A 685-nucleotide genomic window follows, 5' to 3' on the forward strand; every position below is an offset into this window, starting at 1 on the left:
GTTTATATTCCAGATATAATTTGTTTAATTTTCTTCTCATTTTTCGTAATTTTCTACTAGTATGTTTCTTACCATGTTTCTTATTATCCATAGCTCTGATACCATTTTTTGTTGCGGAGTTGGTAACTGAGGAATTCATAGTGTAGTAGGTGGTAGTGTAAAATTCATATACTTTTTAAGAAGAATTATTTTTGGTAGGTGAGGAATACTTTTGGTAGGTGAGGAGTTCATGTTTTTATGTTTTTACAATATTAATTTTTTCTAAAGCTTTTATTGTAATATTCTTTGGCTAAGTGTTTTCATCTAGATATTTCTTTACTATTATTTATGATATATTCTAGGTATAACATATCTTGGGTTTTTTAATACATATATAAATTTTCTTCCATTAATTGTTCCAATAGTTTTATATCTTCCATAGATTCTATCCAATATTGTAAATATTCGTAGTTCATTTTAGTTTGAATTTATTTCTAAATTGTATCATTCTATTTTTTCGTAGTCAAAATCATGTAGATCTATTTCATACCATTGTTGGTTCAATATATCTTCTGATTCGTTATCATTAAATATTTTTTCCCATATTATTCTTCTTAATTCAATTATTTCTATATCGTTAAGTATATATAAGATTAAAGTTTCATAGCTTTTTATCATTTCATCATGCATGTATGTAGTCATGTTC

This window comes from Solanum tuberosum, unplaced genomic scaffold (genome assembly GCF_000226075.1).
Source record: "Solanum tuberosum cultivar DM 1-3 516 R44 unplaced genomic scaffold, SolTub_3.0 scf00458, whole genome shotgun sequence".
Taxonomy (NCBI): domain Eukaryota; kingdom Viridiplantae; phylum Streptophyta; class Magnoliopsida; order Solanales; family Solanaceae; genus Solanum; species Solanum tuberosum.